At 25.7% G+C, this 15673-nt stretch overlaps 1 protein-coding gene and 1 pseudogene across 2 annotated transcripts in view; one reads left to right on the plus strand and one right to left on the minus strand.

Annotated features, from left to right (window-relative positions):
* The window catches only part of LOC112694229 (neuronal growth regulator 1-like), a 327174-nt gene that overhangs the window by 276891 nt on the left and 34610 nt on the right, over window positions 1-15673 (minus strand). The gene's annotated exons all lie outside the window — the stretch shown is intronic.
* Window positions 4164-7170, plus strand: LOC112694236 (annotated as a pseudogene).

The raw sequence follows: 15673 nt of genomic DNA on the forward strand, positions 1-15673 counted from the left end.
TTCTCTTACTTTATTTATCGCTTTTTATACATACAGGTTAAAAGGGGACGGAGACAATGTGCATCCCTATCACACTTCTTTTCTAATTTTTGCTTCTTCCTGGCTATTTCCACATCGTACCATTCCTATTTCTTGTTCATACAAGCTTTTGATTATTCTTCTATCCTTATATTAAAATATTAAAATATTATAAACTATTATAAAACAGTTTAAAACAGTTTAATTTCATAAATATTTTTTTGTTTTCAGTTAATTAATAATTCATAAAACAGTAGTTAAAAAAAAAAGGGTTCATAATTTTTTGTTTCTTTCGATTTTATATGAGCAAAATCTTTAATAATTATGTAAGTATAACGTAATATTATATAATATAACATCTAATTTATATTATACCAATATTAAATATTAATACCCATATTTTTAATAGACCAAATGCTGTACATTTTTTTTAAAATAATTGTGATAAGTATTACGCTAGCTTTCATTATTCATTTTTTATAATTTATATTTGAAAATAATGGTCAAATACAATGTACCATTATATGTATGTACCATTTATAAATAAACAAGATTTAGTGTTAAATTAAATCGTGTTAAATTTATAACAATTATTTCAAATTATTAATTACTTCAAAATACCTAACATCTTAATGGTAAGAAATGTTCATCAATTCCTCCGGCTACCTTATTTTTGTAATAATAATAATATTAATCTTTATTGGCCAGAAAAAAATTACAATAATTAGTATACGATAAATACCTACAGAATACAAATTATATGGCCCATCTCATCATTGAGGTTACTCTCTTATCAGTGATGAAGCAGTATATCATAATTAACTGAATATTATTTTCTTTTTTTTTTTTATCGGAAATATCGGGTATATAAATTAATATATATGAATAAAATACATTAAATGCGATATGAATCCGAGATACTTAGTATATAGTATCTTAATACAAGATAATTAGGTATAATAATACAAATATAATATAAATGACAATAAAAACGAAAATTCTAATATAAATTTATCAGATTATATTACTTATAAATGTAAAAACAGTAAGTTGTTGGAGTTATTGATTAAATTCTTGTATTTAGTAAATGATATACAGTTAATTGGCACTTTATTTAATAAATTTAAATCAATATGAGAAAAACATTGGCTTGATTTTAATGTTCGAATATAGGTAATATCTAAATTATTTTTATACGTGTTTAATCATGTATTGGTTTGTGTTTGATTAAATTAAATTAAATTTATATGTAAAATACAGAGCGTTTCTGAAAAATAGGTGTTTTATAGTGAAAACTTTGAATACTTTAAAGAGGTTAGCAGTGTAATATGACTTTGAATTGTTCATAATTATTTTAATAATACTTTTTATGCTATAAATATTTATTGCTTGCAATGATACCTAAACCCCGCCCCCAAGTGGTTAAGCCATATTTTAAAATAGATTGTGCCATGGCAAAATAAATCGTGCGTTAATGAACAGGTAGTGTAATTTTCTCAATTTCATTATTATATTATTTGTATGTGTATCCCTTTTGATATATTGATCGATAGTAATATCTAAATATTTTATACTTTCTAATTTATTAATATAGTTACATGAACAATTATTAGATTTTTAGTTAAACTTGTGGATTTTTATTTCGTTTTTCATAGGTTGTTTTTTTTTTAACTAACGTAGAAGCTATGTAATTTTCTTTGTACAATTTAAAGATCTTGTCTTCGAGTTAACTTATTCAAGTATCAATTTAAATCATGATTTTATGTGAGTCATATAATGTATGATTTTCAAAATAAATAATTTATGATTTTTAATTATTGATTCTGAGTAAATTTAAGAACATAAGTTTTATCAAGTTGAGCGTTTTTTTGTCTGAGTTTTGAACAAAAATATTGGTCTGATCATCACAAGCATACCTAAGAGATTTTTGATTAATAATGTCATCTAGGTGGTCCTCCAGGAGAAGAGTCGTTTTACAAACTTTCTAAAAGTATTCCCAATAATTGCAATAAACTAACGAAAAGCTATAAAAATAATTTAAAAAAATTGTAATTTTTATAGCAAACCGATTATCGTCAAAATCTATTTTTTTTATTTTCAACGCAACTCAAAAATCAATAATCGTACAGATTTGAAATGTTTTCTCAATGCTTATATAAAGTCCACATATCACTATTCATTAAATATGGTATAGTTTTCAAAAAATATTTTTTTTTTTTTACGAAATTGCAAAATTTGCTGAATCGTTACAATTTATAAACAAACGATTCCGTAAATTGCATATATATATACACTTCCGTATGATTTTAAATGCAGCACTGCATGGTCTTTAAAACCGTGTATGGGTGAGTTGCGGCCCGGCGTGTAGTTTCCGGTGTTGGAGACCGGTGAATTCCAACCTGATAATATTTTAGCCGTAGGTTAGTTGCGGCCCTAATAATTATCATTACCTATGTACCTATTGGCTAGTAACTATATGTACGATGCGGTGTTGGCTATACATTTAGTGATAAACGAATAACGATAAACGAATTGTTTGATACGTTTGGCAAGTTATATCTTTATATAATGTAATATAGATAATATAGATTGTTTTATTGTATTATCTGTTGTAATAATATAATATGTATATATAATAATTTATAATTATTATATATTATTATCATTATATATTATATTCTAGAAACGCAAAATATTATTATATTTATTAGCTTATTTTTCACACATTTTCTTTTTATTATTATTATTTTAACCAAAACAATAGCTAAAAAATGAAATTACTATACGATATTATTAATTTACGAATATTTTTTTTTATTTATATTCTTGAAATGACAAATATTAATAATATACGACAATATTAGAAAATATGTAGTATTAATAAATTTATATTATGATCTTTATATACATGTACTATGTATAGTATATATTATATATATAGTATATAGATTATTGTATGGGCCGCAACTCGTACGTACCTCTCATAAACCCGGGCCGCAAATCGTACGTACCTCTTATAAACATGGGCCGCAACTCATACGTTATTTAGGGTTTGGGCCGCAACTCACTAACACCGTTAAAACCTGAACTCACTTTGTCCATAATTTTTAACTGTGCAGTAATATATTTCAGATTTATACGTGTAATTAGTTAGTGCGATTTTGGTTTAACGGGGATCTGTATATGCGATTTTCGTTGAATATAACACTACAATTATTATTTATTTAAATATTAATATGATTTTTTTTTTTTTAAATTGTTAAATTAACATTTTTGAATCATTATTTGTATTGTGATTGTGATCAGTTTTTGTGTTTCTATTTCTATAATTAAAATATGTTGTATCAATAATGAACAAATAAAGTTTCATATATTTCAATATCATATGCAATAAAATTAAATATTTAAATTAACTTTTTTTTTTAATTATTATTACCACCAAATATAAATTATTGTATAGTACCTAAATGATTAAAAACGTCTGTACGAACGTATATCTGTATCATCTTTACATGTTAACAAACATTTATAAACGGATTTTACCTGTATATAAATATATATATATATATATATACATATGTGTACAAAAACTCAATTTACATACCCTGTTTGTATATTCTTAAAAATAATATAAATCAGTCAATTATGTACTTGAATATAAATAAATATTTGTATAATTATAGCTCATAATTAATGACTAACAACTTTAAAGTTTAAATTCTCTATTAGAAAAAACAAACTATTACCCCTCAACATAATTGTTTTTCAAATTAAAAAAAATATAGATTTCTTTTGTATAAAACAGCCAAAATATAAATTATAACAATAAAATACTAAATTCATCTTAAATTACTCTATTGTCCATTTCTATATTTTATAGGTTTTATTTTCATTTTTTCCGGCAATCCAAATAATAAACATTTTCTTATTCATTGTAAATGCCATCTTTGAGACATCTCATTATATTTATAATTTCAATAAAGACTTTTATAAATGTTTTAAATACATTTTAAAATCATGATTATTTTCAAAGTAACTTCAATATAAAGTTATAGGAACTCATTTAATAGGAAATTATGCTATATCATTAAACTTAAGAAATATTAGATCAAAAAATTAGGTTTATATTTTGAGCTATAATAAAAATGAAAGGTAAAAACCCGTTGCTGAATAAAATGAGGAACAAAATATACTTACACATGATAACGAAAACCCTCGACAACAATTATTGTAATAATCACCAACTATAATGTTGTAATCACACCCAAAAAATCTCTGGCTAGATTCCATTATCGTATCAAACTGGCATGAATAGTGGTACTATGACCATGTGATTGTACAAATATAATGTTCTTACAATTGTATTATCTACTATTACAGTTAAATTGATTTAACTGATACATTTAACCATAGTAATAAATAAGAAAAATAATGAGTACTGTAGTCAAAATGAATAAGCTATCATAGAGTGTTGTATTTAGTATCTATTATATAAATATATTGTTTTCCGATAAATGTTTACAATACTTCGATCCAGATTTTAATTCAACTTCTTTTTTATATATTGCGCAAATTATTACTTGATTAGGAGTTATTATAAAATGTTACAATTGTATTTGCAGGTATCCCAATTTTATCATTATATTGATGCTATTCAATGATATGAGCAATAATTATCTTTATGTATCAATTTACTTACGAACTTAATTGTATTACCTATTTTTTTTATAAAACACAAATTTCATAAGATTGTTTATGAGAATATCAGAACACAATAATTTTTTTTTTCCTCAAATTTCCCATCGAAACGACGAATAGACTTATTCAATTAAACCTTGTGGTTTGACAAAATATTTTATCTTTTTTCATAAAAATTAGTAATAACACCAATATTTTAACACATTGAATTGAAATTTTTATAAATTTATTATTTATTATTTTTATATATTTATTAATATATATCTGTATTCATTATATTACAAAAGATTATGCTATTAAAAAAAAAAAAAAAATATAAGATATGTTATAATTATTTTCACTTAAGAATATAAAGATTTATTTATTTTTTAAAATAAAAACTTTTTTTTTTTTTAAGTAATTTGTAAGTTTTTATCATTTATTTTCTTTGAAAGAGATCTTTAGGTTTGAAGTTAATATGATAAAAACTTACTATACAACGCATTATTCAACGTAAAAATGTTAAGACAACAGATCACATATAAGCTATGATAATATAAGAATATTTTTTAAATATTATTATTTGTAAAGATGTGGTTCAATATTTAACCACAAGTGTGGCTAAAACATGGCTCAGTTCATTGAAGCAATAAATAAAAAAAACTTATAGTTTTTGTAGCTGAAATCAAAAATATAATTACGAATGTAAATAAAATATACAATACACAATCTAATAAAAGATTATTTTAAAAACTTATAACACTTATAGTATTTAAAATCACATCAAAATTTTTAAATTTAGGAATTATAGTGATACTTCTGACAAAGCATTTTGTTTCCCTTGTCGCTGCTTTAAAGGTAATGGAATAAAAAGCAGCTAAAGTGAATCAGAATTTAGTAGTAATGTTTTTAAAGCGTGATATCGAACTATTGATGCACTTAAAAAACATCAATTATCTAAATGTCACTTAAACAGTGAAAAAGCATTAACTGATTTTATTAATTTGAAGTCAATTGACAATGTGCTCGATAAGAATCGTCTTGAATAAATTAGTAGAAAAAAATAGATCGTTTAAAAAATAGAAAATTTATGAATCGCATCATTGATATTATAATTTGTTTATGAAATAGTGGTAGGTCATTTCGTGGTCATTATGAAAAATTTGATAGTTGTAATCAAGGACTTTTTAAGGAATAAGTAATCTTACTGACAAAATATGATGTTGTTCTTCAAGACCATTCACAAAAGCCTCCAAAAAATGCTTTGTACACAAGTAATAGAATACAGAATGATTTAATAACATCAATTAAAAATATACAAAACAGCATAAAAAATTCGTTCATATCAATAATGGCTGATGAGACTACAAATGTTGGACATTTTGAACAATTGCCAATTGTTTTTCGATATTTTGATAAAAAAAAAAAAAATAGACAAGTTAAAACTTATATTGCATTGAAACGAATGCAATCTGTTATAGCTCAGGTTATTTTTGATTGTTTTCATGATGTAATGATACTTATAGGAAAGGATTGGCATTTAGTTTTATCAGTTTGCTTTGATGGTGCTTATACTATGGCTGGTAGAATATGAGGCGTGCAGACAAAATGTAAAGAACAAAATTCAAATATTAAATATATTCACTGTTATGCTCACTGTCTAAACTTAGCACTTGTTGATTCGGTATGTAATAAATCAAAAAATTCTAAAATAAATAAATTGGTATTCAATTTTTTTGGAACAATACAATTTATCTAAAATTTTATTGAAAGTAGTGCAATGAGGCATGTAATTTTAGAAAAAATATCCAAAGATGTAGGAATTAAGTTACATACATTAAAGTCGTGTTCAATTACTCGTTGGGCGTGTCGAGCAGAAACAGTTAAATCAGTGCTTAATAACTATGAAGTTTTACTTTTAACCGTAGAAGAAATTTGTGAAAGTAGTAGTGTTCCAGAAATGTGTGCAAAAGGAATGGGATTCAAGTATCAATTAAAAAGTTTTGACTTTATTTTAGGCTGTATTTATTGAATCCTATATTAAATATAATATTAAAAATAAGTTTTTTATTACAGTCCCTAAACATGGATCTTGTACTAGCAGTAAACAGTGTACAGTCTTTAGTGCAAAACTTAATGGCTATGAGGAATATTGATGAAGAGTTTAGAAATATTTATCAACAATTAGTTGAACTGAGTCACAAAAATGGTGTACATGTACCCGAAGTAATAAATAGAAAAGTGTCAACTCGTATAGACAAAACGTCAAATTCTCAATTTTTTTAAAACAAAAAAAATTAACTCAAAATAACTGTGTACAACCAATTGTTAGAACTAATTTTTGGCATCAACTCGAGGTTTAACCAAGAAATTGTGCAATTAGTTCAAGCTGTAGCAAATATGATTCGTTTAGACTCTACGCCTGTAATGATTTCAATATTATCAAAATTTGCTAATGTCCCGGTAGCATATTAGCATTCTGGGGTCGGTCTCGACACCGGTTATCATTTTAGCTTTCTGATTGGTCGTTTGATTTTGCTACGCTTTTTAAAAACTGTTTTCTGGTATTATGTGTTATTTGATATTATCACATTGCAATGAATATTTACTATTTTTTTTTTTTTATAATGTGTGAATATAATTAATCTTTAAAAGAGTTTTTACTTTTTACTTTTTGTTGGTAGCTTTTTAAGTAAAAATATTATAAGTCGAAAAGTTTCTTAAAATGTTTAAATTAGTGGAATTTAATGACAGTTCATTTCATTCTAATATGTTTTCACCCACCAGCTTGTAATAGTATTTTTACCATGAATACTAATCCAGTTACAAATATCTTGTTCGGAAAACATATTAGAATGAAATGAATTATTATCAAATTCCATTAATTTAAACATTTTAAGATACTTTTTGACTTATAATATTTTATTTAAAAAGCTACCTAAAAAAATTCAAAAGTAAAAACCCTTTTAAAGATTATTTATATACATACTTTATAATAGTATCATAAATAATAAATAGGCATTGAAATTCGATAATATTAAATAACACATAATACACATAATACTAGATAACAAGGTTATAGGTAACAGTTTTCAAAAAGTGCGGCCAAACCAAACGACCAATCAGAAAGCTAAAATGATAACCGGTGCCGAGACCGACCCCAGAATGCTAATATGCATTAGAGATATTGTAGAGATATTGTTAACTGAGATAAAACTATTAAATTATTTACCAGCTACCAATGGTAAACCAGATACTAATACTAAAAATTAATCTCTTCATGCATGGCTTGATTATAAGAAAACAAATAATTATATAAAATCATTTAATGGATTTTTCACCGAACTAAAATTATTCAGTATAATACTAATTACAAATTGTTCCTGCGAACGAATATTTTCAAAACTAACAATAGTAAAAAATAAACTAAGGAGTACTATGTTACAAGACCGACTTAATAGTTTATTATTAATATTTACTGAATCAGAACTAACATCTAGTATTAACATTGACATGGTGATTGATGAATTGAAAATGATGGGAAATAGGAGAATTAATTTATAATTATTTTTAAATTATAGTTAATACATAATTACACATTTATATATTATATATGCTTTATGTATTAATTTAATACCTATAAAGAATTTTTTTTTATTAAACCAAGTTTTTTCTAAAATGTTAGGTTATGTGTTTTGTTCTTTTTATACATAATTATTAATTATATTTATATAATTTATTTTTAAAAAATTTAAAGTTTTACTTTTAACTTAAAAAATATATGTCTTTAAATTAACAATATAATACTTAATTTTATATATAGATATAAATACTACGTTGTTTTTAATTTACAACAGAATCTACTATATTTAAGTGTTAGAAAAAAATTAGGGGCACTGTCTAAGTATTGGGACACTAATTGTATCCAGGCTCGACCGAAAGTTGAAGTCTACGCACGCCTAAAATGTCACGGACCCGATATTCGCATTCACGCGAACTGGGGGGCGTTTGTGAATAACGGACAGATGAACGATACGGCTTTTAATACCTATCCCAATGTCGGAGTGATTGGGCATAAGTATTGCAAACAATTAAACCAGACCAAACGGAACAAAACGTGGGAGAAATAGTCCGTATGACTCTCAACAACAGCCCGCGGGTAGACAATGATCGTAAAGTGTACTTATCACCGGCGAAAATGTACTGTTCCTGGCAAAGTTCGATTTGTGATGCACCGACGCCTAATTGTGTACCAGCAGGTATGATATTCTTACTTTCTTATATTTTAAAAAGTGAATGAGTTTTCTGTAATTACTAGGAGTGTCTATTTGTATTTTTATATGCGTAGAAGTTGATTTGCATATAAAACTATCTACTCTGCCCAATGAGATCGGCAATTTCATTTCTAAGTTTAACAAAGCTAATTATTCCTTTTAACTATGAACGACAGTTTTGGTAATGAATCGAGTATAATTGAAATCATAAAAAGTCATAAGTTTTTTTAATAGTATTTATACAACAATTTTGATAGATTTTTATTTTTATATTTTTTATAACAATTCATCACAAGGTACATTATATATGACAAGCCTTGATAAATATTTTGTACTTTGCTTGGAAGCAAAACATTAACCAAATTTCACCCTCTATAATGAATTACGATAATTATAGTACCATTTAATAAAAGACAAACGTTACCATAGGGAAATATATTTTTAATCATGAAAGATAAAAAAATTAATAAGGGTTCACTTGTGACACCACGCCAAGATAGTTGTTATATATCTAGTTATTGATTTACAAATGCGTATTAAAACAATGTCACACTATGCTGAATGTGACCAATATACAAGCACTTATATTTTTTTCTCTAAATATCTATAATTTTTATCAAACTAAAACCAATTTAAATTAAAACAATAAAAAACAAAGCCGAAACTCTTATATAGGGTGAAATAAAGAAATAAATTAATGTTATTTATTTAATAGCTTTTTAGAAAAAACAATTTTGAGTGAAGAGATAGGTTGAATAATTTTCAATTTCGAAAGATAGTTGTTACCATAGAGAGAACCAAATTTCTTTATTGTACTTTTAATATTCTATCATATAAATAATAAGCAACTTAATTTTAAAAAATCTAAGTCTTAGTGGTCGTGCCTGTAAATAACACACATTTCAATAAAATATTTTGAAACTAAAATCTAAGATAAGGTTATGAATTACTATAAATAATATTTATTTGATTATATCTAAATAACTAATATCATCTAATAAAAATGCATTAAACTACCCGATTTGGTCAACATTTTATTTCGGAACGTTTTTATTTTATTTTTTTTTGAGAATTAGTTTTCTTAATATGATTCCCACACAATACCAATAAAATAACATTTCCTGTTAGAAATATTTCATAGTTGTGATGATTGAAGCAACAATTTTAGTCAAAAGCATGTACCTAAACTAAAAAAAAAATAGTGTGTGACAAAATAATAGACGATGAGAGTTTTAATTTCGATCTCGGTTGAAGTTTTACACAATTTTTTATCCATTTTTCTTAATTATTCGAAAAACATACCGTTTTATATTGAAACTAAACAGAAACAATTAAAGGAATATGAAAAAATATGTAAACGGAATGAGATCTAAAATATTTTAAAACACTAACATGTAGAGTAAAATTAAAAAATTCAAATTCAAATAATAGACCATCATATTTGTGACTGGAAATAGTAAAATATTAATTAAAGCAAATTACTTGCTATGCCAGACCAGCATTTTGAAAACACAAAACAATAATTAATTCCAAATCTTTATTTACGTCATATTATAATCAGGGGCTGGAACCGGAACCAAAAGAATTGGTTCCGGTACCGGTTTTTGAAGAAAACTTAGGAACCGGAACCTTTTTTGGAATCTATATTCTTTATTTCGTAGAACCGGAACCCATATAAAAAAATTAAAATTATTTTTTGGTCTTTTCGGTTCTTCAAAGTTTTTCAATTTTATAAAATTACAGCAGATATAACTAAAACCATTTATCTAATATTTTAACAATAAACATGATCGTTTTGTTTTTATCTTTATTAAGAAAAATATAAAGATTTGATAAATATATTTCTTGTAATTTTTATATTTTATACATACGAACTTACGTATACGAAATGATCGTAAAAACACAACGGTTTCTGACGAATAATTTTATTTTTAGCACAACAGCAATCGACACCACGCAATAAGCTACCCCTTCACGTCCCATTACTACAGTTATGATCACTATGCAGTATGCACTATGATTATCAGGTCTGTTATTGTTATGTGTATATTTGGTGACTGTAAAAATAATATTTTGATACTATTTTGATAATGTACATGTAAGTTCACCTTTGCATAACTTAATTTCTACAGATAAATATATATCAATATAGAAGTTTTTGAGTTATTTTTATAAAAAAATGAAGTATACCTATTATTATAGTATATAGTTACTATATTATAATTATATCAATAAATATGTACAGTAAAACCTCATTAATCTGGACCTCATTAGTCCGGACTTCGCTTAATCCGGACAGCCATTTATAATACGTAAATTACGTTTATCAAAACTATTCAAACATTATCATTAAATACGTAAAAGATAACAACAATGAAAACATATCTACGTATTATGAGCACCTAAGGCATCTTCGCGAGTTAATAATTTAAGAAATCACTATGAAATGAAAAACAACCAAAGATTAGCAGTTTTTTTTTAAACCAATATACACGTCAAGTAAAAATTATGAAGGTAAGCCTTAATATGTATTGTATTGTGTATGTAATAATTATAATAAAATTATGTACTATTTTTTAGGTTTTATATTGTTAGATATACATATGTATTAGATTAAAACTTGTATAATAAAATATCCAATAAACTTTTTCTTTTTTTAAATTTATAATTTAAAATTGTTGATTATTTTTTTTTAATCAGGACTTTCATTAATTCGGACAACCTAGAGCCATAATTAGTTTGGAAATGAATCGATTATTAATGAGGTCCTACTAGATTTTAACAATTATCTTCATTTTTTTCATTTTTTTACATAATTTAAATTTAATTTAGTGGCTACATATTTTTTTCTAGAAAAAATGTACTTAAAAGAAAACTGTTAATTTTTGTTTGACTACAGTTTATAAAATAACAAATGTTGACCAACTATATATGTATATATATATATATATATATATATCGGACGCGCAATCTACATATACCTTGTATTACAAAAAATAATTCAACAAAATTGCATTTGTTTATCAATCTCAGTTTATTATTGTAGTAAAATTAGTTCCAGATGATGACAATAATATAAACAAAATATATTATTTACAAAAGAGATTAATTTATTAATTTGAAAAAGAATAAATAAATAATGAAAATATTATTCCATAGGCTAATGAGCCAGTTGTTGAGGATTTTAAAATAAAGAAAATATTAAATGACAATAAGTTATAAAATAATAAGCAGTTTTAAATATTATACAAAACTAAATAAGTGGTACTTACCAAGGCTCATAATTTTATGCATTTGCTTTTATTTTCTACATTGGAAAACATGTTAAGTTAGTTAAAAATCCGTTTCATAACAATGATAATAAAATTATAAAGTTAAATAAAGCATGTTTTGTATGTTTTGTGTGTATTGGCAAATTTGGCAGATAGTTGATTTTTTTAAGTTATTATCGCGCACCGCTACCATCCTCCTCCTAATGATGTGTACATTGCAATCAGTCAATTTATTTTCGTTACAACGTGTATTCATTAAATATAATATTAATAAAATGTAATAAAAAAAATATGAATGGATAATTCATATTATTTAAAAAAATACATAATTTTTTTTTTTACATGCATAATTAAAGATTTTTAATCCATATTTTATAAAATATTGGTGTATTATTGCGTGCTTATTTATGCGTTTTATAGTCAGTGCTCGACTTGAGGGGGGACGCAGGAGGACGGCGTACTCCTAATTTTTAGAAATTTGAGCGTCCCCCTACTAATATGATGTTATAATTATAACGCTTAACAAGTTTTGAGGATGCAATTTAGCAAACAATTTATTAAGCAAACAGAGTCCCCTTTCTTTAATTTTACCGAGTCGAGCACTGCTTATAGTGCACAAACTTACTAGTCCTGATAATAGCACATAAAAAAATATTATTAATAATCAGAGCCCGGATTTTTATGCAATAAAAATCTATAAAATATGCAGATTCATATTATAAATATGCAAAAAATATGCAAAATGATTTTTTTTTACAAATTTACAATATACAATTAATAATAAACAATTTTTATACATAACAATGTATTAAAATTGTTTATTAAAAAAAAAAAAAATGCAAAATAATATTTTTAATGACATTGTGTAAGTATAAAAGTATTATAAATTAATTAAAGTATTACTATTTATATTGAATTATTATTATTGAACAAGTACCAGCATGAATTAATAAATATGGATTTCAAGTTTTCGAATGGAAAACTCTTACGATTATCTCGAAGCATACTTTTGTACTTGGAAAAACTTCTTTCCACGTCACAAGATACAATTGATGCATATTTGAAACTCGATAAATCTTCAACTGACAGTTCCTCGTTTTCACAACATTCAGTTGCCTTGCCGTTGATTATACCATCGATTTTTTTCAATGGAAATATCCACGATTTTTTGACAACACATTTTTAAGTTTATAGATCTAGTGAAATCTATCCCTGGCCCTCCTTCTTCGAATATAATTTTAATATTTTCTATGAGCAATAAATTATCTCTTAAAGTAAAATTTGATTTCTCTAGTTTTTTTATTGTATCTATTAAACACTGAAAGTTTATTTTGATGACGGCGAGCTCATTTTTTAACACTTTATTATGAAATATCCAATATTTGTCATCATTCATTGGCCGTCGTTAACAATGATGTCGATTGACGATCGCTTATCGATATATAATAGGTTATTTACAATGGACAGCAGGAATCTTAACAGGCGTAAATTCTACGAATTGTAGAATATGCAACATTTATGCAACTATCAAGAAATAGGCATTAAATATGCATTTTCATTCAAATATGCAAAAATATGCAAAAAAAAAAAAATCAACCCTAGGCTCTAAACATTACGAAACGTCGAAATTTATAATCTAAATTATTCTTTAATTAAAGTAAATTGTAGAAGAATATGCATTTGCATAAAAATTCGGGCCCTATTGATAATAATAACAAATTGTTGAAAATAATTTTCAAGTTATGAAGGATGAAAATGCCCGATAAACAGTGTATCTAAATAATAAAAAAATATTATAAAATAATTTTTTTCTCTATCTGGGAAACTTTTGAGCCCTTTCAAGATGGCGGACTAAAATTCGAGTGGCTAGAGTTTCAATTCTGATTCAATTTATTTCGTGCTGCGATCGTGGTCTTCGCGTCAGTTGACACACAAATATTTAAGCATCAATACCACTCCATTCGTTTTCTTGGTTATGTTTATTACAGTTTTTCTATGTATATAACAACACAAGTATAAAAGTTATTGTTTGACTATCATTATATGAATAACACGCCACTCTGTGACCTAGAATATACCTAACCAATATACGGCTGTGCAGCTCGTTAGCCGCGCCAACTGTGGGCAAACGCAAGTCATCTTATTTGAAACGAAATATACATGTTTTTCTCTCTAATTGATACGTCCACATAAAAAACCCTATTGTCAATTGTATTATATGGACCAACTAAGATAAATTAAAAATATAGATATAAGTTCAAGAATTTGCCTATTATTTATCAGACACTATCTAACATCAATACAACATGGTTAGTATGAAAGACACTAAATAGATTACGAACCGAAATTGGAAGAACAGCAAGTAATATGAAAAAATGACATTGAAAGAGGATGGGAAATGCGAATGCGGTGGGGAGCAGGATGCAGACCATCTGTTTGCATGCCCACTACTACCGATTAAGTGTAGAAAGGAAGATTTTTTTGACTCATGAAATTTCAAACAAGACAAAACAAATTGCGACTTATTGGGAAGGGAAGGGAATATGAAGACCGATGCGACAAGAAGAATAATCAATACAACATAGCAACTAAAAATTTTAAAATCATAACATAGAATATAAATCATAGTACTAAAAATAAAATATATAAAACATAAATAGTAATTAGTTTTGTAGGTTTTTTTAAACTTCATCGCAACATCCAACTGTTTTCATAGTTATTTATTTTTATTGAAAAAAAACGACATGATGATGAATTGCATCGTCAGTTAATGTTAAAACTTAATTCGATTGCTATAGAAGTGTAAGAATAATATTTAATAAATATTTTTAGAAATAAGTCTTATCATGCATCAAGGTATTTATACCACCAATCACTACTGATGTATTATGTATGTAGAATTTTAACTGGGAAAACAACATCTGATATACTAAGGGCTGTATCAATGTTTTAAAAAATCATAAAAAATTCACGAATTCTGAGCAAAAAATTATCAATTTATGCTCAGAAAAATTCTAAAATAATTAATAGAACTACCTATGCACCTTGATCGCATATCATAAAATTCATTACAAATATTGTAACGGACATAACGTTAAAATCAGAACAATTAAATATTATATCGCGATGGTCGCGCCACCACACTACTGCGGAGCATCAGCAACACGCGTCATCGTCGCATCCGCATACTACACTGCTGCGGAAAGATAGCGCTCATCGGCCACTTGTATTATTGACACATTAAGTGTACATCAATATCACATACATTATGTCCGGGCAATGTATTATTTGTAATTATGGCAAATAATAAATACGTAAATACGGTTCCATGGTCATTGGGATGTGGCAGTGGTCTCATTCTATATTTTTTATATGAAAACCAAATATAAGAGCACAGTTGCCTCTGCAGAACGATGGCGGACCATAATATGT

This window comes from Sipha flava, unplaced genomic scaffold, assembly GCF_003268045.1.
Source record: "Sipha flava isolate LNK unplaced genomic scaffold, YSA_version1 125_pilon_pilon, whole genome shotgun sequence".
In the NCBI taxonomy this organism is placed as follows: Eukaryota; Metazoa; Arthropoda; class Insecta; order Hemiptera; family Aphididae; genus Sipha; species Sipha flava.